The sequence below is a fragment of the Lagopus muta genome, unplaced genomic scaffold, assembly GCF_023343835.1.
Source record: "Lagopus muta isolate bLagMut1 unplaced genomic scaffold, bLagMut1 primary scaffold_93, whole genome shotgun sequence".
In the NCBI taxonomy this organism is placed as follows: domain Eukaryota; kingdom Metazoa; phylum Chordata; class Aves; order Galliformes; family Phasianidae; genus Lagopus; species Lagopus muta.
The window spans coordinates 26,174-51,346 of NW_026040272.1; the positions used below are offsets into that span (position 1 = coordinate 26,174).

At 28.5% G+C, this 25,173-nt stretch overlaps 1 long non-coding RNA gene across 50 annotated transcripts in view; it reads right to left on the reverse strand.

The window, feature by feature from the left end:
• LOC125687855 (uncharacterized) overlaps positions 1 to 25,173 on the reverse strand; it is a 93,169-nt gene that overhangs the window by 13,392 nt on the left and 54,604 nt on the right. For 27 of the 50 annotated variants that reach the window (XR_007374449.1, XR_007374453.1, XR_007374463.1 and 24 more), the window contains 5 exons: positions 16,782 to 16,945; positions 13,051 to 14,936; positions 8,250 to 9,029; positions 3,771 to 6,319; positions 2,005 to 2,250 (listed from right to left, as the gene is read on the reverse strand). This is a non-coding gene — a long non-coding RNA (uncharacterized LOC125687855). Of the gene's footprint in view, positions 1 to 1,881; positions 2,251 to 3,770; positions 6,320 to 8,166; positions 9,030 to 11,533; positions 12,846 to 13,050; positions 14,937 to 16,781; positions 16,946 to 17,191; positions 18,628 to 25,173 lie in introns of all 50 variants that reach the window. The other 23 variants (XR_007374452.1, XR_007374461.1, XR_007374451.1 and 20 more) reach the window with 11 other exon arrangements.

Below are 25,173 nucleotides of genomic sequence, written 5' to 3' on the forward strand. Positions count from 1 at the left end.
TATCGCTTATTTTCATAGAAATCCCCGTTTTTAACCTGAAATATCGCTTATTTTCATAGAAATCCCTATTTTTAACCTTAAATATCGCTTATTTTCATAGAAATCCCCGTTTTTAGCCTTAAATATCGCTTATTTTCATAGAAATCCCTGTTTTTAACCCTATAATATCGCTTATTTTCATAGAAATCCCTGTTTTTCCACTAAAATATCGCTTATTTTCATAGAAATCCCCGTTTTTAGCCTTAAATATCGCTTATTTTCATAGAAATCCCTGTTTTTAACCTTAAATATCGCTTATTTTCATAGAAATCCCCGTTTTTAACCTTAAATATCGCTTATTTTCATAGAAATCCCCGTTTTTAACCTTAAATATCGCTTATTTTCATAGAAATCCCCGTTTTTAACCTTAAATATCGCTTATTTTCATAGAAATCCCTGTTTTTCCACTAAAATATCGCTTATTTTCATAGAAATCCCCGTTTTTAACCTTAAATATCGCTTATTTTCATAGAAATCCCCGTTTTTAACCTTAAATATCGCTTATTTTCATAGAAATCCCTGTTTTTAACCTTAATTATCGCTTATTTTCATAGAAATCCCCGTTTTTAACCTTAAATATCGCTTATTTTCATAGAAATCCCTGTTTTTAACCTTAAATATCGCTTATTTTCATAGAAATCCCCGTTTTTAACCTTATATATCGCTTATTTTCATAGAAATCCCTGTTTTTCCAATAAAATATTGCTTATTTTCATAGAAATCCCCGTTTTTAACCTTAAATATCGCTTATTTTCATAGAAATCCCCGTTTTTAACCTTAATTATCACTTATTTTCATAGAAATCCCCGTTTTTAACCTTAAATATCGCTTATTTTCATAGAAATCCCCGTTTTTAACCTGAAATGTCGCTTATTTTCATAGAAATCCCCGTTTTTAACCTTAAATGTCGCTTATTTTCATAGAAATCACTATTTTTAACCTTAAATATCGCTTATTTTCATAGAAATCCCTGTTTTTAACCTTAAATATCGCTTATTTTCATAGAAATCCCCGTTTTTAACCTTAAATATCGCTTATTTTCATAGAAATCCCCGTTTTTAACCTGAAATATCGCTTATTTTCATAGAAATCACTATTTTTAACCTTAAATATCGCTTATTTTCATAGAAATCCCCGTTTTTAACCTTAAATATCGCTTATTTTCATAGAAATCCCTGTATTTCCAATAAAATATCGCTTATTTTCATAGAAATCCCCGTTTTTAACCTTAAATATCGCTTATTTTCATAGAAATCCCTGTTTTTCCCCTAAAATATCGCTTATTTTCATAGAAATCCCTGTTTTTAACCTTAAATATCGCTTATTTTCATAGAAATCCCTGTTTTTCCCCTAAAATATCGCTTATTTTCATAGAAATCCCTGTTTTTCCCCTAAAATATCGCTTATTTTCATAGAAATCCCCGTTTTTAACCTTAAATATCGCTTATTTTCATAGAAATCCCCGTTTTTAACCTGAAATATCGCTTATTTTCATAGAAATCCCTGTTTTTAACCTTAAATATCGCTTATTTTCATAGAAATCCCTGTTTTTAACCTAAAATATCGCTTATTTTCATAGAAATCCCCGTTTTTAACCTAAAATATCGCTTATTTTCATAGAAATCCCCGTTTTTAGCCTTAAATATCGCTTATTTTCATAGAAATCCCTATTTTTAACCTTAAATATCGCTTATTTTCATAGAAATCCCTGTTTTTCCACTAAAATATCGCTTATTTTCATAGAAATCCCTGTTTTTAACCTAAAATATCGCTTATTTTCATAGAAATCCCCGTTTTTAGCCTTAAATATCGCTTATTTTCATAGAAATCCCTGTTTTTAACCTTAAATATCGCTTATTTTCATAGAAATCCCTGTTTTTAACCTGAAATATCGCTTATTTTCATAGAAATCCCTGTTTTTAACCTTAAATATCGCTTATTTTCATAGAAATCCCTGTTTTTAACCTTAAATATCGCTTATTATCATAGAAATCCCTGTTTTTCCCCTAAAATATCGCTTATTTTCATAGAAATCCCTGTTTTTCCCCTAAAATATCGCTTATTTTCATAGATATCCCTGTTTTTAACCTTAAATATCGCTTATTTTCATAGAAATCCCTGTTTTTAACCTAAAATATCGCTTATTTTCATAGAAATCCCTGTTTTTAACCTTAAATATCGCTTATTTTGATAGAAATCCCTGTTTTTAACCTTAAATATCGCTTATTTTCATAGAAATCCCTGTTTTTAACCTAAAATATCGCTTATTTTCATAGAAATCCCTGTTTTTAACCTGAAATATCGCTTATTTTCATAGAAATCCCTGTTTTTAACCCTATAATATCGCTTATTTTCATAGAAATCCCCGTTTTTAACCTTAAATATCGCTTATTTTCATAGAAATCCCTGTTTTTAACCTGAAATATCGCTTATTTTCATAGAAATCCCTGTTTTTAACCTTAAATATCGCTTATTTTCATAGAAATCCCCGTTTTTTCTTCTAAAATATCGCTTATTTTCATAGAAATCCCTGTTTTTAACCCTAAAATATCGCTTATTTTCATAGAAATCCCCGTTTTTAACCTAAAATATCGCTTATTTTCATAGAAATCCCTGTTTTTAACCTAAAATATCGCTTATTTTCATAGAAATCCCTGTTTTTAACCTTAAATGTCGCTTATTTTCATAGAAATCCCTGTTTTTAACCTTAAATATCGCTTATTTTCATAGAAATCCCCGTTTTTAACCTTAAATATCGCTTATTTTCATAGAAATCCCCGTTTTTAACCTTAAATATCGCTTATTTTCATAGAAATCCCCGTTTTTAACCTGAAATATCGCTTATTTTCATAGAAATCACTATTTTTAACCTTAAATATCGCTTATTTTCATAGAAATCCCCGTTTTTAACCTTAAATATCGCTTATTTTCATAGAAATCCCTGTATTTCCAATAAAATATCGCTTATTTTCATAGAAATCCCCGTTTTTAACCTTAAATATCGCTTATTTTCATAGAAATCCCTGTTTTTAACCTTAATTATCGCTTATTTTCATAGAAATCCCTGTTTTTAACCTTAAATATCGCTTATTTTCATAGAAATCCCTGTTTTTAACCTTAAATATCGCTTATTTTCATAGAAATCCCTGTTTTTCCCCTAAAATATCGCTTATTTTCATAGAAATCCCCGTTTTTAACCTTAAATATCGCTTATTTTCATAGAAATCCCCGTTTTTAACCTGAAATATCGCTTATTTTCATAGAAATCCCTGTTTTTAACCTTAAATATCGCTTATTTTCATAGAAATCCCTGTTTTTAACCTAAAATATCGCTTATTTTCATAGAAATCCCCGTTTTTAACCTAAAATATCGCTTATTTTCATAGAAATCCCCGTTTTTAGCCTTAAATATCGCTTATTTTCATAGAAATCCCTATTTTTAACCTTAAATATCGCTTATTTTCATAGAAATCCCTGTTTTTCCACTAAAATATCGCTTATTTTCATAGAAATCCCTGTTTTTAACCTAAAATATCGCTTATTTTCATAGAAATCCCCGTTTTTAGCCTTAAATATCGCTTATTTTCATAGAAATCCCTGTTTTTAACCTTAAATATCGCTTATTTTCATAGAAATCCCTGTTTTTAACCTGAAATATCGCTTATTTTCATAGAAATCCCTGTTTTTAACCTTAAATATCGCTTATTTTCATAGAAATCCCTGTTTTTAACCTTAAATATCGCTTATTATCATAGAAATCCCTGTTTTTCCACTAAAATATCGCTTATTTTCATAGAAATCCCTGTTTTTAACCTAAAATATCGCTTATTTTCATAGAAATCCCCGTTTTTAGCCTTAAATATCGCTTATTTTCATAGAAATCCCTGTTTTTAACCTTAAATATCGCTTATTTTCATAGAAATCCCTGTTTTTAACCTGAAATATCGCTTATTTTCATAGAAATCCCTGTTTTTAACCTTAAATATCGCTTATTTTCATAGAAATCCCTGTTTTTAACCTTAAATATCGCTTATTATCATAGAAATCCCTGTTTTTCCCCTAAAATATCGCTTATTTTCATAGAAATCCCTGTTTTTCCCCTAAAATATCGCTTATTTTCATAGAAATCCCCGTTTTTAACCTTAAATATCGCTTATTTTCATAGAAATCCCTGTTTTTAACCTGAAATATCGCTTATTTTCATAGAAATCCCTGTTTTTAACCTTAAATATCGCTTATTTTCATAGAAATCCCCGTTTTTTCTACTAAAATATCGCTTATTTTCATAGAAATCCCTGTTTTTAACCCTAAAATATCGCTTATTTTCATAGAAATCCCTGTTTTTAACCTAAAATATCGCTTATTTTCATAGAAATCCCTGTTTTTAACCTAAAATATCGCTTATTTTCATAGAAATCCCTGTTTTTAACCTTAAATGTCGCTTATTTTCATAGAAATCCCTGTTTTTAACCTTAAATATCGCTTATTTTCATAGAAATCCCTGTTTTTAACCTTAAATATCGCTTATTTTCATAGAAATCCCTGTTTTTAACCTTAAATATCGCTTATTTTCATAGAAATCCCTGTTTTTAACCTTAAATATCGCTTATTTTCATAGAAATCCCTGTTTTTAACCTAAAATATCGCTTATTTTCATAGAAATCCCTGTTTTTAACCTAAAATATCGCTTATTTTCATAGAAATCCCTGTTTTTAACCTTAAATGTCGCTTATTTTCATAGAAATCCCTGTTTTTAACCTTAAATATCGCTTATTTTCATAGAAATCCCTGTTTTTAACCTTAAATATCGCTTATTTTCATAGAAATCCCTGTTTTTAACCTTAAATATCGCTTATTTTCATAGAAATCCCTGTTTTTAACCTTAAATATCGCTTATTTTCATAGAAATCCCTGTTTTTAACCTAAAATACCGCTTATTTTCATAGAAATCCCTGTTTTTAACCTGAAATATCGCTTATTTTCATAGAAATCCCCGTTTTTAACCTTAAATATCGCTTATTTTCATAGAAATCCCCGTTTTTAGCCTTAAATATCGCTTATTTTCATGGAAATCCCTGTTTTTAACCTGAAATATCGCTTATTTTCATAGAAATCCCTGTTTTTAACCTTAAATATCGCTTATTTTCATAGAAATCCCTGTTTTTCCCCTAAAATATCGCTTATTTTCATAGAAATCCCTGTTTTTTCTTCTAAAATATCGCTTATTTTCATAGAAATCCCTGTTTTTAACCCTAAAATATCGCTTATTTTCATAGAAATCCCTGTTTTTAACCTAAAATATCCCTTATTTTCATAGAAATCCTTGTTTTTCCCCTAAAATATCGCTTATTTTCATAGAAATCCCTGTTTTTAACCTAAAATATCGCTTATTTTCATAGAAATCCCTGTTTTTAACCTGAAATATCGCTTATTTTCATAGAAATCCCTGTTTTTAACCTGAAATATCGCTTATTTTCATAGAAATCCCTGTTTTTAACCTTAAATATCGCTTATTTTCATAGAAATCCCTGTTTTTAACCTTAAATATCGCTTATTTTCATAGAAATCCCTGTTTTTAACCCTAAAATATCGCTTATTTTCATAGAAATCCCCGTTTTTAACCTTAAATATCGCTTATTTTCATAGAAATCCCTGTTTTTAACCTTAAATATCGCTTATTTTCATAGAAATCCCTGTTTTTTCTTCTAAAATATCGCTTATTTTCATAGAAATCCCTGTTTTTAACCTAAAATATCCCTTATTTTCATAGAAATCCTTGTTTTTCCCCTAAAATATCGCTTATTTTCATAGAAATCCCTGTTTTTCCCCTAAAATATCGCTTATTTTCATAGAAATCCCTGTTTTTAACCTTAAATATCGCTTATTTTCATAGAAATCCCTGTTTTTAACCTGAAATATCGCTTATTTTCATAGAAATCCCTGTTTTTAACCTTAAATATCGCTTATTTTCATAGAAATCCCTGTTTTTAACCTTAAATATCGCTTATTTTCATAGAAATCCCTGTTTTTAACCTTAAATATCGCTTATTTTCATAGAAATCCCTGTTTTTAACCCTAAAATATCGCTTATTTTCATAGAAATCCCTGTTTTTAACCTTAAATATCGCTTATTTTCATAGAAATCCCCGTTTTTAGCCTTAAATATCGCTTATTTTCATAGAAATCCCTGTTTTTAACCTTAAATATCACTTATTTTCATAGAAATCCCCGTTTTTAACCTTAAATATCGCTTATTTTCATAGAAATCCCCGTTTTTAACCTGAAATATCGCTTATTTTCATAGAAATCCCTGTTTTTAACCTTAAATATCGCTTATTTTCATAGAAATCCCCGTTTTTAACCTTAAATATTGCTTATTTTCATAGAAATCCCTGTTTTTCCACTAAAATATCGCTTATTTTCATAGAAATCCCCGTTTTTAACCTTAAATATCGCTTATTTTCATAGAAATCCCCGTTTTTAACCTTAAATATCGCTTATTTTCATAGAAATCCCCGTTTTTAACCTTAATTATCGCTTATTTTCATAGAAATCCCCGTTTTTAACCTTAAATATTGCTTATTTTCATAGAAATCCCCGTTTTTAACCTTAAATATCGCTTATTTTCATAGAAATCCCCGTTTTTAACCTGAAATATCGCTTATTTTCATAGAAATCCCTGTATTTCCAATAAAATATCGCTTATTTTCATAGAAATCCCCGTTTTTAACCTTAAATATCGCTTATTTTCATAGAAATCCCTGTTTTTAACCTTAAATATCGCTTATTTTCATAGAAATCACTATTTTTAACCTTAAATATCGCTTATTTTCATAGAAATCCCCGTTTTTAACCTTAAATATCGCTTATTTTCATAGAAATCCCTGTATTTCCAATAAAATATCGCTTATTTTCATAGAAATCCCCGTTTTTAACCTTAAATATCGCTTATTTTCATAGAAATCCCTGTTTTTAACCTTAATTATCGCTTATTTTCATAGAAATCCCTGTTTTTAACCTTAAATATCGCTTATTTTCATAGAAATCCCTGTTTTTAACCTTAAATATCGCTTATTTTCATAGAAATCCCGGTTTTTAACCTTAAATATCGCTTATTTTCATAGAAATCCCTGTTTTTCCCCTAAAATATCGCTTATTTTCATAGAAATCCCCGTTTTTAACCTTAAATATCGCTTATTTTCATAGAAATCCCCGTTTTTAACCTGAAATATCGCTTATTTTCATAGAAATCCCTGTTTTTAACCTTAAATATCGCTTATTTTCATAGAAATCCCTGTTTTTAACCTTAAATATCGCTTATTTTCATAGAAATCCCCGTTTTTAACCTTAAATATCGCTTATTTTCATAGAAATCCCCGTTTTTAGCCTTAAATATCGCTTATTTTCATAGAAATCCCTATTTTTAACCTTAAATATCGCTTATTTTCATAGAAATCCCTGTTTTTAACCTTAAATATCGCTTATTTTCATAGAAATCCCCGTTTTTAACCTAAAATATCGCTTATTTTCATAGAAATCCCCGTTTTTAGCCTTAAATATCGCTTATTTTCATAGAAATCCCTGTTTTTAACCTTAAATATCGCTTATTTTCATAGAAATCCCTGTTTTTCCCCTTAAATATCGCTTATTTTCATAGATATCCCTGTTTTTAACCTTAAATATCGCTTATTTTCATAGAAATCCCTGTTTTTAACCTAAAATATCGCTTATTTTCATAGAAATCCCTGTTTTTAACCTTAAATATCGCTTATTTTGATAGAAATCCCTGTTTTTAACCTTAAATATCGCTTATTTTCATAGAAATCCCTGTTTTTAACCTAAAATATCGCTTATTTTCATAGAAATCCCTGTTTTTAACCTGAAATATCGCTTATTTTCATAGAAATCCCTGTTTTTAACCCTATAATATCGCTTATTTTCATAGAAATCCCCGTTTTTAACCTTAAATATCGCTTATTTTCATAGAAATCCCTGTTTTTAACCTGAAATATCGCTTATTTTCATAGAAATCCCTGTTTTTAACCTTAAATATCGCTTATTTTCATAGAAATCCCCGTTTTTTCTTCTAAAATATCGCTTATTTTCATAGAAATCCCTGTTTTTAACCCTAAAATATCGCTTATTTTCATAGAAATCCCTGTTTTTAACCTAAAATATCGCTTATTTTCATAGAAATCCCTGTTTTTAACCTTAAATATTGCTTATTTTCATAGAAATCCCTGTTTTTAACCTAAAATATCGCTTATTTTCATAGAAATCCCTGTTTTTAACCTTAAATGTCGCTTATTTTCATAGAAATCCCTGTTTTTAACCTTAAATATCGCTTATTTTCATAGAAATCCCTGTTTTTCCACTAAAATATCGCTTATTTTCATAGAAATCCCTGTTTTTAACCTTAAATATCGCTTATTTTCATAGAAATCCCTGTTTTTAACCTGAAATATCGCTTATTTTCATAGAAATCCCTGTTTTTAACCCTAAAATATCGCTTATTTTCATAGAAATCCCTGTTTTTAACCTTAAATATCGCTTATTTTCATAGAAATCCCCGTTTTTAGCCTTAAATATCGCTTATTTTCATAGAAATCCCTGTTTTTAACCTTAAATATCACTTATTTTCATAGAAATCCCCGTTTTTAACCTTAAATATCGCTTATTTTCATAGAAATCCCCGTTTTTAACCTGAAATATCGCTTATTTTCATAGAAATCCCTGTTTTTAACCTTAAATATCGCTTATTTTCATAGAAATCCCCGTTTTTAACCTTAAATATTGCTTATTTTCATAGAAATCCCTGTTTTTCCACTAAAATATCGCTTATTTTCATAGAAATCCCCGTTTTTAACCTTAAATATCGCTTATTTTCATAGAAATCCCCGTTTTTAACCTTAAATATCGCTTATTTTCATAGAAATCCCCGTTTTTAACCTTAATTATCGCTTATTTTCATAGAAATCCCCGTTTTTAACCTTAAATATTGCTTATTTTCATAGAAATCCCCGTTTTTAACCTTAAATATCGCTTATTTTCATAGAAATCCCCGTTTTTAACCTGAAATATCGCTTATTTTCATAGAAATCCCTGTATTTCCAATAAAATATCGCTTATTTTCATAGAAATCCCCGTTTTTAACCTTAAATATCGCTTATTTTCATAGAAATCCCCGTTTTTAACCTGAAATATCGCTTATTTTCATAGAAATCCCTGTATTTCCAATAAAATATCGCTTATTTTCATAGAAATCCCTGTTTTTAACCTTAAATATCGCTTATTTTCATAGAAATCCCTGTTTTTAACCTTAAATATCGCTTATTTTCATAGAAATCACTATTTTTAACCTTAAATATCGCTTATTTTCATAGAAATCCCCGTTTTTAACCTTAAATATCGCTTATTTTCATAGAAATCCCTGTATTTCCAATAAAATATCGCTTATTTTCATAGAAATCCCCGTTTTTAACCTTAAATATCGCTTATTTTCATAGAAATCCCTGTTTTTAACCTTAATTATCGCTTATTTTCATAGAAATCCCTGTTTTTAACCTTAAATATCGCTTATTTTCATAGAAATCCCTGTTTTTAACCTTAAATATCGCTTATTTTCATAGAAATCCCGGTTTTTAACCTTAAATATCGCTTATTTTCATAGAAATCCCTGTTTTTCCCCTAAAATATCGCTTATTTTCATAGAAATCCCCGTTTTTAACCTTAAATATCGCTTATTTTCATAGAAATCCCCGTTTTTAACCTGAAATATCGCTTATTTTCATAGAAATCCCTGTTTTTAACCTTAAATATCGCTTATTTTCATAGAAATCCCTGTTTTTAACCTTAAATATCGCTTATTTTCATAGAAATCCCCGTTTTTAACCTAAAATATCGCTTATTTTCATAGAAATCCCCGTTTTTAGCCTTAAATATCGCTTATTTTCATAGAAATCCCTATTTTTAACCTTAAATATCGCTTATTTTCATAGAAATCCCTGTTTTTCCACTAAAATATCGCTTATTTTCATAGAAATCCCTGTTTTTAACCTAAAATATCGCTTATTTTCATAGAAATCCCCGTTTTTAGCCTTAAATATCGCTTATTTTCATAGAAATCCCTGTTTTTAACCTTAAATATCGCTTATTTTCATAGAAATCCCTGTTTTTAACCTGAAATATCGCTTATTTTCATAGAAATCCCTGTTTTTAACCTTAAATATCGCTTATTTTCATAGAAATCCCTGTTTTTAACCTTAAATATCGCTTATTATCATAGAAATCCCTGTTTTTCCCCTAAAATATCGCTTATTTTCATAGAAATCCCTGTTTTTCCCCTTAAATATCGCTTATTTTCATAGATATCCCTGTTTTTAACCTTAAATATCGCTTATTTTCATAGAAATCCCTGTTTTTAACCTAAAATATCGCTTATTTTCATAGAAATCCCTGTTTTTAACCTTAAATATCGCTTATTTTGATAGAAATCCCTGTTTTTAACCTTAAATATCGCTTATTTTCATAGAAATCCCTGTTTTTAACCTAAAATATCGCTTATTTTCATAGAAATCCCTGTTTTTAACCTGAAATATCGCTTATTTTCATAGAAATCCCTGTTTTTAACCTTAAATATCGCTTATTTTCATAGAAATCCCCGTTTTTAACCTTAAATATCGCTTATTTTCATAGAAATCCCTGTTTTTAACCTGAAATATCGCTTATTTTCATAGAAATCCCTGTTTTTAACCTTAAATATCGCTTATTTTCATAGAAATCCCTGTTTTTTCTTCTAAAATATCGCTTATTTTCATAGAAATCCCTGTTTTTAACCCTAAAATATCGCTTATTTTCATAGAAATCCCTGTTTTTAACCTAAAATATCCCTTATTTTCATAGAAATCCTTGTTTTTCCCCTAAAATATCGCTTATTTTCATAGAAATCCCTGTTTTTCCCCTAAAATATCGCTTATTTTCATAGAAATCCCTGTTTTTAACCTTAAATATCGCTTATTTTCATAGAAATCCCTGTTTTTAACCTGAAATATCGCTTATTTTCATAGAAATCCCTGTTTTTAACCTTAAATATCGCTTATTTTCATAGAAATCCCTGTTTTTAACCTTAAATATCGCTTATTTTCATAGAAATCCCTGTTTTTAACCTTAAATATCGCTTATTTTCATAGAAATCCCTGTTTTTAACCCTAAAATATCGCTTATTTTCATAGAAATCCCTGTTTTTAACCTTAAATATCGCTTATTTTCATAGAAATCCCCGTTTTTAGCCTTAAATATCGCTTATTTTCATAGAAATCCCTGTTTTTAACCTTAAATATCACTTATTTTCATAGAAATCCCCGTTTTTAACCTGAAATATCGCTTATTTTCATAGAAATCCCCGTTTTTAACCTTAAATATCGCTTATTTTCATAGAAATCCCTGTTTTTAACCTTAAATATCGCTTATTTTCATAGAAATCCCCGTTTTTAACCTTAAATATTGCTTATTTTCATAGAAATCCCTGTTTTTCCACTAAAATATCGCTTATTTTCATAGAAATCCCCGTTTTTAACCTTAAATATCGCTTATTTTCATAGAAATCCCCGTTTTTAACCTTAAATATCGCTTATTTTCATAGAAATCCCCGTTTTTAACCTTAAATATCGCTTATTTTCATAGAAATCCCCGTTTTTAACCTTAAATATTGCTTATTTTCATAGAAATCCCCGTTTTTAACCTTAAATATCGCTTATTTTCATAGAAATCCCCGTTTTTAACCTTATATATCGCTTATTTTCATAGAAATCCCTGTTTTTCCAATAAAATATCGCTTATTTTCATAGAAATCCCTGTTTTGAACCTAAAATATCGCTTATTTTCATCGAAATCCCCGTTTTTAACCTTAAATATCGCTTATTTTCATAGAAATCCCTGTTTTTAACCTTAAATATCGCTTATTTTCATAGAAATCCCCGTTTTTAACCTTAATTATCGCTTATTTTCATAGAAATCCCCGTTTTTAACCTTAAATATCGCTTATTTTTATAGAAATCCCCATTTTTAACCTTAAATATCGCTTATTTTCATAGAAATCCCCGTTTTTAACCTTAAATATCGCTTATTTTCATAGAAATCCCCGTTTTTAACCTTAAATATCGCTTATTTTCATAGAAATCCCCGTTTTTAACCTGAAATATCGCTTATTTTCATAGAAATCCCCGTTTTTAACCTTAAATATCGCTTATTTTCATAGAAATCCCCGTTTTTAACCTTAAATATCGCTTATTTTCATAGAAATCCCTGTATTTCCAATAAAATATCGCTTATTTTCATAGAAATCCCCGTTTTTAACCTTAAATATCGCTTATTTTCATAGAAATCCCTGTTTTTAACCTTAATTATCGCTTATTTTCATAGAAATCCCTGTTTTTAACCTTAAATATCGCTTATTTTCATAGAAATCCCTGTTTTTAACCTTAAATATCGCTTATTTTCATAGAAATCCCTGTTTTTCCCCTAAAATATCGCTTATTTTCATAGAAATCCCCGTTTTTAACCTTAAATATCGCTTATTTTCATAGAAATCCCCGTTTTTAACCTGAAATATCGCTTATTTTCATAGAAATCCCTGTTTTTAACCTTAAATATCGCTTATTTTCATAGAAATCCCTGTTTTTAACCTTAAATATCGCTTATTTTCATAGAAATCCCTGTTTTTAACCTAAAATATCGCTTATTTTCATAGAAATCCCCGTTTTTAGCCTTAAATATCGCTTATTTTCATAGAAATCCCTATTTTTAACCTTAAATATCGCTTATTTTCATAGAAATCCCTGTTTTTCCACTAAAATATCGCCTATTTTCATAGAAATCCCTGTTTTTAACCTAAAATATCGCTTATTTTCATAGAAATCCCCGTTTTTAGCCTTAAATATCGCTTATTTTCATAGAAATCCCTGTTTTTAACCTTAAATATCGCTTATTTTCATAGAAATCCCCGTTTTTAACCTTAAATGTTGCTTATTTTCATAGAAATCCCTGTTTTTAACCTTAAATATCGCTTATTTTCATAGAAATCCCCGTTTTTAGCCTTAAATATCGCTTATTTTCATAGAAATCCCTGTTTTTAACCTTAAATATCGCTTATTTTCATAGAAATCCCCGTTTTTAACCTTAAATATCGCTTATTTTCATAGAAATCCCCGTTTTTAACCTTAAATATCGCTTATTTTCATAGAAATCCCTGTTTTTAACCTTAAATATCGCTTATTTTCATAGAAATCCCTGTTTTTAACCTGAAATATCGCTTATTTTCATAGAAATCCCTGTTTTTCCACTAAAATATCGCTTATTTTCATAGAAATCCCCGTTTTTAGCCTTAAATATCGCTTATTTTCATAGAAATCCCTGTTTTTAACCTTAAATATCGCTTATTTTCATAGAAATCCCCGTTTTTAACCTTAAATATCGCTTATTTTCATAGAAATCCCCGTTTTTAACCTTAAATATCGCTTATTTTCATAGAAATCCCTGTTTTTAACCTTAAATATCGCTTATTTTCATAGAAATCCCTGTTTTTCCACTAAAATATCGCTTATTTTCATAGAAATCCCTGTTTTTAACCTTAAATATCGCTTATTTTCATAGAAATCCCTGTTTTTAACCTTAAATATCGCTTATTTTCATAGAAATCCCCGTTTTTAACCTTAATTATCGCTTATTTTCATAGAAATCCCCGTTTTTAACCTTAAATGTTGCTTATTTTCATAGAAATCCCTGTTTTTAACCTTAAATATCGCTTATTTTCATAGAAATCCCCGTTTTTAACCTTATATATCGCTTATTTTCATAGAAATCCCTGTTTTTCCAATAAAATATTGCTTATTTTCATAGAAATCCCCGTTTTTAACCTTAAATATCGCTTATTTTCATAGAAATCCCCGTTTTTAACCTTAATTATCGCTTATTTTCATAGAAATCCCCGTTTTTAACCTTAAATATCGCTTATTTTCATAGAAATCCCCGTTTTTAACCTGAAATATCGCTTATTTTCATAGAAATCCCCGTTTTTAACCTGAAATATCGCTTATTTTCATAGAAATCACTATTTTTAACCTTAAATATCGCTTATTTTCATAGAAATCCCCGTTTTTAACCTTAAATATCGCTTATTTTCATAGAAATCCCCGTTTTTAACCTTAAATATCGCTTATTTTCATAGAAATCCCCGTTTTTAACCTGAAATATCGCTTATTTTCATAGAAATCACTATTTTTAACCTTAAATATCGCTTATTTTCATAGAAATCCCCGTTTTTAACCTTAAATATCGCTTATTTTCATAGAAATCCCTGTATTTCCAATAAAATATCGCTTATTTTCATAGAAATCCCCGTTTTTAACCTTAAATATCGCTTATTTTCATAGAAATCCCTGTTTTTAACCTTAATTATCGCTTATTTTCATAGAAATCCCTGTTTTTAACCTTAAATATCGCTTATTTTCATAGAAATCCCTGTTTTTAACCTTAAATATCGCTTATTTTCATAGAAATCCCCGTTTTTAACCTTAATTATCGCTTATTTTCATAGAAATCCCCGTTTTTAACCTTAAATGTTGCTTATTTTCATAGAAATCCCTGTTTTTAACCTTAAATATCGCTTATTTTCATAGAAATCCCCGTTTTTAACCTTATATATCGCTTATTTTCATAGAAATCCCCGTTTTTAACCTGAAATATCGCTTATTTTCATAGAAATCACTATTTTTAACCTTAAATATCGCTTATTTTCATAGAAATCCCCGTTTTTAACCTTAAATATCGCTTATTTTCATAGAAATCCCTGTATTTCCAATAAAATATCGCTTATTTTCATAGAAATCCCCGTTTTTAACCTTAAATATCGCTTATTTTCATAGAAATCCCCGTTTTTAACCTTAATTATCGCTTATTTTCATAGAAATCCCTGTTTTTAACCTTAAATATCGCTTATTTTCATAGAAATCCCTGTTTTTAACCTTAAATATCGCTTATTTTCATAGAAATCCCTGTTTTTCCCCTAAAATATCGCTTATTTTCATAGAAATCCCCGTTTTTAACCTTAAATATCGCTTATTTTCATAGAAATCCCCGTTTTTAACCTGAAATATCGCTTATTTTCATAGAAATCCCTGTTTTTAACCTTAAATATCGCTTATTTTCATAGAAATCCCTGTTTTTAACCTTAAATATCGCTTATTTTCATAGAAATCCCTGTTTTTAACCTAAAATATCGCTTATTTTCATAGAAATCCCCGTTTTTAGCCTTAAATATCGCTTATTTTCATAGAAATCCCTATTTTTAACCTTAAATATCGCTTATTTTCATAGAAATCCCTGTTTTTCCACTAAAATATCGCTTATTTTCATAGAAATCCCTGTTTTTAACCTAAAATATCGCTTATTTTCATAGAAATCCCCGTTTTTAGCCTTAAATATCGCTTATTTTCATAGAAATCCCTGTTTTTAACCTTAAATATCGCTTATTTTCATAGAAATCCCCGTTTTTAACCTGAAATATCGCTTATTTTCATAGAAATCCCTATTTTTAACCTTAAATATCGCTTATTTTCATAGAAATCCCCGTTTTTAGCCTTAAATATCGCTTATTTTCATAGAAATCCCTATTTTTAACCTTAAATATCGCTTATTTTCATAGAAATCCCTGTTTTTCCACTAAAATATCGCTTATTTTCATAGAAATCCCCGTTTTTAGCCTTAAATATCGCTTATTTTCATAGAAATCCCTGTTTTTAACCTTAAATATCGCTTATTTTCATAGAAATCCCCGTTTTTAACCTTAAATATCGCTTATTTTCATAGAAATCCCCGTTTTTAACCTTAAATATCGCTTATTTTCATAGAAATCCCCGTTTTTAACCTTAAATATCGCTTATTTTCATAGAAATCCCTGTTTTTCCACTAAAATATCGCTTATTTTCATAGAAATCCCCGTTTTTAACCTTAAATATCGCTTATTTTCATAGAAATCCCCGTTTTTAACCTTAAATATCGCTTATTTTCATAGAAATCCCCGTTTTTAACCTTAATTATCGCTTATTTTCATAGAAATCCCCGTTTTTAACCTTAAATGTTGCTTATTTTCATAGAAATCCCTGTTTTTAACCTTAAATATCGCTTATTTTCATAGAAATCCCCGTTTTTAACCTTATATATCGCTTATTTTCATAGAAATCCCTGTTTTTCCAATAAAATATTGCTTATTTTCATAGAAATCCCCGTTTTTAACCTTAAATATCGCTTATTTTCATAGAAATCCCCGTTTTTAACCTTAATTATCACTTATTTTCATAGAAATCCCTGTTTTTAACCTTAAATATCGCTTATTTTCATAGAAATCCCCGTTTTTAACCTTATATATCGCTTATTTTCATAGAAATCCCTGTTTTTCCAATAAAATATTGCTTATTTTCATAGAAATCCCCGTTTTTAACCTTAAATATCGCTTATTTTCATAGAAATCCCCGTTTTTAACCTAAAATATCGCTTATTTTCATAGAAATCCCCGTTTTTAACCTGAAATATCGCTTATTTTCATAGAAATCACTATTTTTAACCTTAAATATCGCTTATTTTCATAGAAATCCCCGTTTTTAACCTTATATATCGCTTATTTTCATAGAAATCCCTGTTTTTCCACTAAAATATCGCTTATTTTCATAGAAATCCCCGTTTTTAACCTTAAATATCGCTTATTTTCATAGAAATCCCTGTTTTTAACCTTAATTATCGCTTATTTTCATAGAAATCCCCGTTTTTAACCTTAAATATCGCTTATTTTCATAGAAATCCCTGTTTTTCCACTAAAATATCGCTTATTTTCATAGAAATCCCCGTTTTTAACCTGAAATATCGCTTATTTTCATAGAAATCCCCGTTTTTAACCTTAGATATTGCTTATTTTCATAGAAATCCCCGTTTTTAACCTGAAATATCGCTTATTTTCATAGAAATCCCTGTTTTTAACCTTAAATATCGCTTATTTTCATAGAAATCCCTGTTTTTAACCTAAAATATCGCTTATTTTCATAGAAATCCCCGTTTTTAGCCTTAAATATCGCTTATTTTCATAGAAATCCCTATTTTTAACCTTAAATATCGCTTATTTTCATAGAAATCCCTGTTTTTCCACTAAAATATCGCTTATTTTCATAGAAATCCCCGTTTTTAACCTTAAATATCGCTTATTTTCATAGAAATCCCTGTTTTTAACCTTAAATATCGCTTATTTTCATAGAAATCCCTGTTTTTAACCTAAAATATCGCTTATTTTCATAGAAATCCCCGTTTTTAGCCTTAAATATCGCTTATTTTCATAGAAATCCCTGTTTTTAACCTTAAATATCGCTTATTTTCATAGAAATCCCCGTTTTTAACCTGAAATATCGCTTATTTTCATAGAAATCCCTATTTTTAACCTTAAATATCGCTTATTTTCATAGAAATCCCCGTTTTTAGCCTTAAATATCGCTTATTTTCATAGAAATCCCTGTTTTTAACCTTAAATATCGCTTATTTTCATAGAAATCCCTGTTTTTCCACTAAAATATCGCTTATTTTCATAGAAATCCCCGTTTTTAACCTTAAATATCGCTTATTTTCATAGAAATCCCCGTTTTTAACCTTAAATGTCGCTTATTTTCATAGAAATCCCTATTTTTAACCTTAAATATCGCTTATTTTCATAGAAATCCCTGTTTTTAACCTTAAATATCGCTTATTTTCATAGAAATCCCCGTTTTTAACCTTAAATATCGCTTATTTTCATAGAAATCCCTGTTTTTAACCTGAAATATCGCTTATTTTCATAGAAATCCCTGTTTTTAACCTTAAATATCGCTTATTTTCATAGAAATCCCCGTTTTTAACCTTAAATATCGCTTATTTTCATAGAAATCCCCGTTTTTAACCTTAAATATCGCTTATTTTCATAGAAATCCCTGTTTTTAACCTTAAATATCGCTTATTTTCATAGAAATCCCTGTTTTTAACCTTAAATATCGCTTATTTTCATAGAAATCCCTGTTTTTAACCTGAAATATCGCTTATTTTCATAGAAATCCCTGTTTTTAACCCTAAAATATCGCTTATTTTCATAGAAATCCCCGTTTTTAACCTTAAATATCGCTTATTTTCATAGAAATCCCCGTTTTTAACCTTAATTATCGCTTATTTTCATAGAAATCCCCGTTTTTAACCTTAAATATCGCTTATTTTCATAGAAATCCCTGTTTTTAACCTTAATTATTGCTTATTTTCATAGAAATCCCCGTTTTTCCCCTTAAATATCGCTTATTTTCATAGAAATCCCCGTTTTTCCCCTTAAATGTCGCTTATTTTCATAGAAATCCCCGTTTTTAACCTTAAATATCGCTTATTTTCATAGAAATCCCCGTTTTTAACCTGAAATATCGCTTATTTTCATAGAAATCCCCGTTTTTAAACTTAAATATCGCTTATTTTCATAGAAATCCCTGTTTTTAACCTTAAATATCGCTTATTTTCATAGAAATCCCTGTTTTTAACCTTAAATATCGCTTATTTTCATAGAAATCCCCGTTTTTAACCTTAAATATCGCTTATTTTCATAGAAATCCCCGTTTTTAACCTTAAATATTGCTTATTTTCATAGAAATCCCCGTTTTTAACCTTAAATATCGCTTATTTTCATAGAAATCCCCGTTTTTAACCTTATATATCGCTTATTTTCATAGAAATCCCTGTTTTTCCAATAAAATATCGCTTATTTTCATAGAAATCCCCGTTTTTAACCTTAAATATCGCTTATTTTCATAGAAATCCCCGTTTTTAACCTTAATTATCGCTTATTTTCATAGAAATCCCCGTTTTTAACCTTAAATATCGCTTATTTTCATAGAAATCCCCGTTTTTAACCTTAAATATCGCTTATTTTCATAGAAATCCCCGTTTTTAACCCTAAAATATCGCTTATTTTCATAGAAATCCCTGTTTTTCCCCTTAAATATCGCTTATTTTCATAGAAATCCCCGTTTTTAACCTTATATATCGCTTATTTTCATAGAAATCCCCGTATTTAACCTTAAATATCGCTTATTTTCATAGAAATCCCTGTTTTTAACCTAAAATATCGCTTATTTTCATAGAAATCCCTGTTTTTCCACTAAAATATCGCTTATTTTCATAGAAAACCCCGTTTTTAACCTTAAATATCGCTTATTTTCATAGAAATCCCTGTTTTTAACCTAAAATATCGCTTATTTTCATAGAAATCCCCGTTTTTAGCCTGAAATATCGCTTATTTTCATAGAAATCCCTGTTTTTAACCTAAAATATCGCTTATTTTCATAGAAATCCCTGTTTTTAACCTTAAATATCGCTTATTTTCATAGAAATCCCTGTTTTTAACCTTAAATATCGCTTATTTTCATAGAAATCCCCGTTTTTAACCTTAAATATCGCTTATTTTCATAGAAATCCCTGTTTTTAACCTTAATTATTGCTTATTTTCATAGAAATCCCTGTTTTTAACCTTAAATATCGCTTATTTTCATAGAAATCCGTTTTTCCCCTAAAATATCGCTTATTTTCATAGAAATCCCTGTTTTTCCACTAAAATATCGCTTATTTTCATAGAAATCCCCGTTTTTAACCTGAAATATCGCTTATTTTCATAGAAATCCCCGTTTTTAACCTTAAATATCGCTTATTTTCATAGAAATCCCCGTTTTTAACCTGAAATATCGCTTATTTTCATAGAAATCCCCGTTTTTAACCTTAAATATCGCTTATTTTCATAGAAATCCCCGTTTTTAACCTTATATATCGCTTATTTTCATAGAAATCCCTGTATTTCCAATAAAATATCGCTTATTTTCATAGAAATCCCCGTTTTTAACCTTAAATATCGCTTATTTTCATAGAAATCCCTGTTTTTAACCTTAATTATCGCTTATTTTCATAGAAATCCCTGTTTTTAACCTTAAATATCGCTTATTTTCATAGAAATCCCTGTTTTTAACCTTAAATATCGCTTATTTTCATAGAAATCCCTGTTTTTCCCCTAAAATATCGCTTATTTTCATAGAAATCCCCGTTTTTAACCTTAAATATCGCTTATTTTCATAGAAATCCCCGTTTTTAACCTGAAATATCGCTTATTTTCATAGAAATCCCTGTTTTTAACCTTAAATATCGCTTATTTTCATAGAAATCCCTGTTTTTAACCTTAAATATCGCTTATTTTCATAGAAATCCCTGTTTTTAACCTGAAATATCGCTTATTTTCATAGAAATCCCTGTTTTTAACCTTAAATATCGCTTATTTTCATAGAAATCCCCGTTTTTAACCTTAAATATCGCTTATTTTCATAGAAATCCCCGTTTTTAACCTTAAATATTGCTTATTTTCATAGAAATCCCCGTTTTTAACCTTAAATATCGCTTATTTTCATAGAAATCCCCGTTTTTAACCTTATATATCGCTTATTTTCATAGAAATCCCTGTTTTTCCAATAAAATATCGCTTATTTTCATAGAAATCCCCGTTTTTAACCTTAAATATCGCTTATTTTCATAGAAATCCCCGTTTTTAACCTTAATTATCGCTTATTTTCATAGAAATCCCCGTTTTTAACCTTAAATATCGCTTATTTTCATAGAAATCCCCGTTTTTAACCTTAAATATCGCTTATTTTCATAGAAATCCCCGTTTTTAACCCTAAAATATCGCTTATTTTCATAGAAATCCCTGTTTTTCCCCTTAAATATCGCTTATTTTCATAGAAATCCCCGTTTTTAACCTTATATATCGCTTATTTTCATAGAAATCCCCGTATTTAACCTTAAATATCGCTTATTTTCATAGAAATCCCTGTTTTTAACCTAAAATATCGCTTATTTTCATAGAAATCCCTGTTTTTCCACTAAAATATCGCTTATTTTCATAGAAAACCCCGTTTTTAACCTTAAATATCGCTTATTTTCATAGAAATCCCTGTTTTTAACCTAAAATATCGCTTATTTTCATAGAAATCCCCGTTTTTAGCCTGAAATATCGCTTATTTTCATAGAAATCCCTGTTTTTAACCTAAAATATCGCTTATTTTCATAGAAATCCCTGTTTTTAACCTTAAATATCGCTTATTTTCATAGAAATCCCTGTTTTTAACCTTAAATATCGCTTATTTTCATAGAAATCCCCGTTTTTAACCTTAAATATCGCTTATTTTCATAGAAATCCCTGTTTTTAACCTTAAATATCGCTTATTTTCATAGAAATCCCTGTTTTTAACCTTAATTATTGCTTATTTTCATAGAAATCCCTGTTTTTAACCTTAAATATCGCTTATTTTCATAGAAATCCCTGTTTTTCCCCTAAAATATCGCTTATTTTCATAGAAATCCCTGTTTTTCCACTAAAATATCGCTTATTTTCATAGAAATCCCCGTTTTTAACCTTAAATATCGCTTATTTTCGTAGAAATCCCCGTTTTTAACCTTAAATATCGCTTATTTTCATAGAAATCCCCGTTTTTAACCTGAAATATCGCTTATTTTCATAGAAATCCCCGTTTTTAACCTTAAATATCGCTTATTTTCATAGAAATCCCCGTTTTTAACCTTATATATCGCTTATTTTCATAGAAATCCCTGTATTTCCAATAAAATATCGCTTATTTTCATAGAAATCCCCGTTTTTAACCTTAAATATCGCTTATTTTCATAGAAATCCCTGTTTTTAACCTTAATTATCGCTTATTTTCATAGAAATCCCTGTTTTTAACCTTAAATATCGCTTATTTTCATAGAAATCCCTGTTTTTAACCTTAAATATCGCTTATTTTCATAGAAATCCCTGTTTTTCCCCTAAAATATCGCTTATTTTCATAGAAATCCCCGTTTTTAACCTTAAATATCGCTTATTTTCATAGAAATCCCCGTTTTTAACCTGAAATATCGCTTATTTTCATAGAAATCCCTGTTTTTAACCTTAAATATCGCTTATTTTCATAGAAATCCCTGTTTTTAACCTTAAATATCGCTTATTTTCATAGAAATCCCTGTTTTTAACCTGAAATATCGCTTATTTTCATAGAAATCCCTGTTTTTAACCTTAAATATCGCTTATTTTCATAGAAATCCCCGTTTTTAACCTTAAATATCGCTTATTTTCATAGAAATCCCCGTTTTTAACCTTAAATATTGCTTATTTTCATAGAAATCCCCGTTTTTAACCTTAAATATCGCTTATTTTCATAGAAATCCCCGTTTTTAACCTTATATATCGCTTATTTTCATAGAAATCCCTGTTTTTCCAATAAAATATCGCTTATTTTCATAGAAATCCCCGTTTTTAACCTTAAATATCGCTTATTTTCATAGAAATCCCCGTTTTTAACCTTAATTATCGCTTATTTTCATAGAAATCCCCGTTTTTAACCTTAAATATCGCTTATTTTCATAGAAATCCCCGTTTTTAACCTTAAATATCGCTTATTTTCATAGAAATCCCCGTTTTTAACCCTAAAATATCGCTTATTTTCATAGAAATCCCTGTTTTTCCCCTTAAATATCGCTTATTTTCATAGAAATCCCCGTTTTTAACCTTATATATCGCTTATTTTCATAGAAATCCCCGTATTTAACCTTAAATATCGCTTATTTTCATAGAAATCCCTGTTTTTAACCTAAAATATCGCTTATTTTCATAGAAATCCCTGTTTTTCCACTAAAATATCGCTTATTTTCATAGAAAACCCCGTTTTTAACCTTAAATATCGCTTATTTTCATAGAAATCCCTGTTTTTAACCTAAAATATCGCTTATTTTCATAGAAATCCCCGTTTTTAGCCTGAAATATCGCTTATTTTCATAGAAATCCCTGTTTTTAACCTAAAATATCGCTTATTTTCATAGAAATCCCTGTTTTTAACCTTAAATATCGCTTATTTTCATAGAAATCCCTGTTTTTAACCTTAAATATCGCTTATTTTCATAGAAATCCCCGTTTTTAACCTTAAATATCGCTTATTTTCATAGAAATCCCTGTTTTTAACCTTAAATATCGCTTATTTTCATAGAAATCCCTGTTTTTAACCTTAATTATTGCTTATTTTCATAGAAATCCCTGTTTTTAACCTTAAATATCGCTTATTTTCATAGAAATCCCTGTTTTTCCCCTAAAATATCGCTTATTTTCATAGAAATCCCTGTTTTTCCACTAAAATATCGCTTATTTTCATAGAAATCCCCGTTTTTAACCTTAAATATCGCTTATTTTCGTAGAAATCCCCGTTTTTAACCTTAAATATCGCTTATTTTCATAGAAATCCCCGTTTTTAACCTGAAATATCGCTTATTTTCATAGAAATCCCCGTTTTTAACCTTAAATATCGCTTATTTTCATAGAAATCCCCGTTTTTAACCTTATATATCGCTTATTTTCATAGAAATCCCTGTATTTCCAATAAAATATCGCTTATTTTCATAGAAATCCCCGTTTTTAACCTTAAATATCGCTTATTTTCATAGAAATCCCTGTTTTTAACCTTAATTATCGCTTATTTTCATAGAAATCCCTGTTTTTAACCTTAAATATCGCTTATTTTCATAGAAATCCCTGTTTTTAACCTTAAATATCGCTTATTTTCATAGAAATCCCTGTTTTTCCCCTAAAATATCGCTTATTTTCATAGAAATCCCCGTTTTTAACCTTAAATATCGCTTATTTTCATAGAAATCCCCGTTTTTAACCTGAAATATCGCTTATTTTCATAGAAATCCCTGTTTTTAACCTTAAATATCGCTTATTTTCATAGAAATCCCTGTTTTTAACCTTAAATATCGCTTATTTTCATAGAAATCCCTGTTTTTAACCTAAAATATCGCTTATTTTCATAGAAATCCCCGTTTTTAACCTTAAATATCGCTTATTTTCATAGAAATCCCTGTTTTTAACCTTAAATATCGCTTATTTTCATAGAAATCCCTGTTTTTAACCTTAATTATTGCTTATTTTCATAGAAATCCCTGTTTTTAACCTTAAATATCGCTTATTTTCATAGAAATCCCTGTTTTTCCCCTAAAATATCGCTTATTTTCATAGAAATCCCTGTTTTTCCACTAAAATATCGCTTATTTTCATAGAAATCCCCGTTTTTAACCTTAAATATCGCTTATTTTCGTAGAAATCCCCGTTTTTAACCTTAAATATCGCTTATTTTCATAGAAATCCCCGTTTTTAACCTGAAATATCGCTTATTTTCATAGAAATCCCCGTTTTTAACCTTAAATATCGCTTATTTTCATAGAAATCCCCGTTTTTAACCTTATATATCGCTTATTTTCATAGAAATCCCTGTATTTCCAATAAAATATCGCTTATTTTCATAGAAATCCCCGTTTTTAACCTTAAATATCGCTTATTTTCATAGAAATCCCTGTTTTTAACCTTAATTATCGCTTATTTTCATAGAAATCCCTGTTTTTAACCTTAAATATCGCTTATTTTCATAGAAATCCCTGTTTTTAACCTTAAATATCGCTTATTTTCATAGAAATCCCTGTTTTTCCCCTAAAATATCGCTTATTTTCATAGAAATCCCCGTTTTTAACCTTAAATATCGCTTATTTTCATAGAAATCCCCGTTTTTAACCTGAAATATCGCTTATTTTCATAGAAATCCCTGTTTTTAACCTTAAATATCGCTTATTTTCATAGAAATCCCTGTTTTTAACCTTAAATATCGCTTATTTTCATAGAAATCCCTGTTTTTAACCTAAAATATCGCTTATTTTCATAGAAATCCCCGTTTTTAGCCTTAAATATCGCTTATTTTCATAGAAATCCCTATTTTTAACCTTAAATATCGCTTATTTTCATAGAAATCCCTGTTTTTCCACTAAAATATCGCTTATTTTCATAGAAATCCCTGTTTTTAACCTAAAATATCGCTTATTTTCATAGAAATCCCCGTTTTTAGCCTTAAATATCGCTTATTTTCATAGAAATCCCTGTTTTTAACCTTAAATATCGCTTATTTTCATAGAAATTCCCGTTTTTAACCTGAAATATCGCTTATTTTCATAGAA